Source organism: Macrobrachium rosenbergii, chromosome 16 (assembly GCF_040412425.1).
Source record: "Macrobrachium rosenbergii isolate ZJJX-2024 chromosome 16, ASM4041242v1, whole genome shotgun sequence".
In the NCBI taxonomy this organism is placed as follows: domain Eukaryota; kingdom Metazoa; phylum Arthropoda; class Malacostraca; order Decapoda; family Palaemonidae; genus Macrobrachium; species Macrobrachium rosenbergii.
The window spans coordinates 7542177-7544676 of NC_089756.1; positions in this window are offsets into that span (position 1 = coordinate 7542177).

A 2500-nucleotide genomic window follows, 5' to 3' on the forward strand; every position below is an offset into this window, starting at 1 on the left:
TTGCGTACAGAAAAAACGGACAAATACATAGTATGAAAAGCGTAAACTCACAATCAGATTTGATGTTAGAAGAAAAAAAAACAAAAATAGTATGAAACCTGTAAACTCACACATCAGATATGATGTATTAAACATAGCCTGTAAACTCACACATCAGATATGATGTTAGAAGAAAAAAAAAACTACAAATACATAGTATGAAACGCCTGTAAACTCATGCATCAAATATGATACCAAAAGCAAAAGCAAAAAAAAAAAAAACTACAAACAGTATTAGACGCCTCTAAACGATATGACATTAGAAAAAAAAAAAAACTACAAACAGCATTAAACGCCTATAAACTCTCGCATCAAATATGATACTGGAAAGCAAACAAAGAAAAAAAAACTACAAACAATTAAACACCTATAAACTCACGCATCGAATATGATATTAAAAGCAAAGAAAAAAAACTGCAATCATTTCAACAATAACACGGAGAGCCTAGATGAATGCGATTTCCATTAGTACACAAGGACGAACACGGAACAAAAAAAGCAGTTGAATCCATTAAGGGCACAGTGGATGGAAAGTCCGTCGAGGGAGAGAGAAGAGAGAAGCAGCTTGGATAAAATGCTCCCAAGCGTAATGAAGTATCGTGGATGGATGAATGCCTCCATCCTCCAGCTATTCTGCGATTGCCAATTCATTAAGCGACGTCGTGATTTCTCCTCATTACGAGAAGATAAATAGATAGATAGGGAGACAGACAGATCGACAGATAGACAGTAGGAAGGGGATTTCATTTTAGGTAATGGACCCTTAGCTGTGAATGACTGTTTCTGCATTGTGAATAATTCTAGGTAGGTCACTGACTGGAATAAAAGCCATTTGTATGTGTGCTGATGTTTGCAATTTAGGGTAATTAGTTAAACTCATTGTACTACAAGTAGAATTAATAACTAGATAACTTCGTTATACTGCCCAAGGACCTTAGTACCGTCTACTTCAATAAATAATTCCAGGTAGTTAATTAATCATTTGAAAAGATCACAAGAATCAAAAGTTAAAAACTGGTTTGTTCAAAACTAACTTCATACACAACTGTATTCACTCTCACTTGAACCTGTATGAACTATTCATAATGAGAATGTCCATTCAACACCACACAACTAGAAAAGTAGTGGAAAGCTATTTGACATCTTATATGAAGATTTAAGTTTTAACAATATGAGGTCTACCATATATAAAGCCACAAACACACCCCATCATATATATATATATATATATATATATATATATATATATATATATATATATATATATATATATATATATATATATATATATATATATATATATATATATATATATATATATATATATATATATATATATATATATATATATATATATATATATATATATGTGTGTGTGTTTGTGTTTGTATATGGTAGACCCTATATTGTTAAATCTTAAGTCTACCATATACAAGCTTCATTGTAAACAGTGAATCGAAGGAAAAAGTGGTAGAAGTCAAAAGAAGTGGTAGTCGGATAATGAAGGTCAAATTAATGTTATCAGAAGAAGTCCTAAATGTGATAAGTGCTTATGCCCCACAAGCTGGATGTGATGAGGAAGAGAAATCAATGTTTTGGCGGGAGTTGGATGAAGTATTAACATCAATATCAGAGGAAGAGAGAGTTGTATTGGGTGGAGACTTGAATGGACAAATAGGTACAGATAGAAGAGTGATTTCAAGAATCCATGGAGGACTAGGAATGGGGGAGAGGAACGAAGAAGGCGAAGACATTATAGACTTTGCAGTGGCATTTGAAATGGCACTAATTAATACGTTCTTTATGAAGAAAGATTATGTGACATATAGAAGTGGTGGAAGAGAGAGTCAAATTGAAAAAGGTGTCTCAGAAAAACATGTGAGGATTGTAAATGATATGTATAGAGAAGCAACAACACAGGTAAGAAGCTCAGTGGGAAAAACAGACAAGTTGGAGGTGAAAGTTGGACTCCACCAAGGTTCTGCCATGAGTCCTATATATTTTGATATGGTAATGGATGTGATAGTGTCTGAAAGATCAGGTGTGGAGTGTATTCTTTGCAGATGGAGCTAGTGAACACCAGTAAAGAAGAAGCAGACAGGAAATTGGAGGTGTGGAGAAGTGCGTTGGAGGACAGAGGCCGAAAGATAAGCAGAGCAAAAACTAAATATATGTGGATGAATGGAGGAGACCAAGAGGGAAGCATCAACTTAGAGCAGGCAGAAGTAAAAAGAGCTACATCCTTTAAGTACCTTGGGTAGTGTGTCACTGATTGTGGAGGGATGGAGGAGGAAGTGAGCCACAGAATACAATCAGCTTGGTGCAATTGGAGGAAAACATCAGGTGTGTTACGTGACAAAAGATTTAATGTAAAGATGAAGGGAAAAATGTACAAGAGCATTGTCAGACCTGCGTTGATGTATAGTTGTGAAACATGGCCCATGAAAAAGCACAAGAGAGA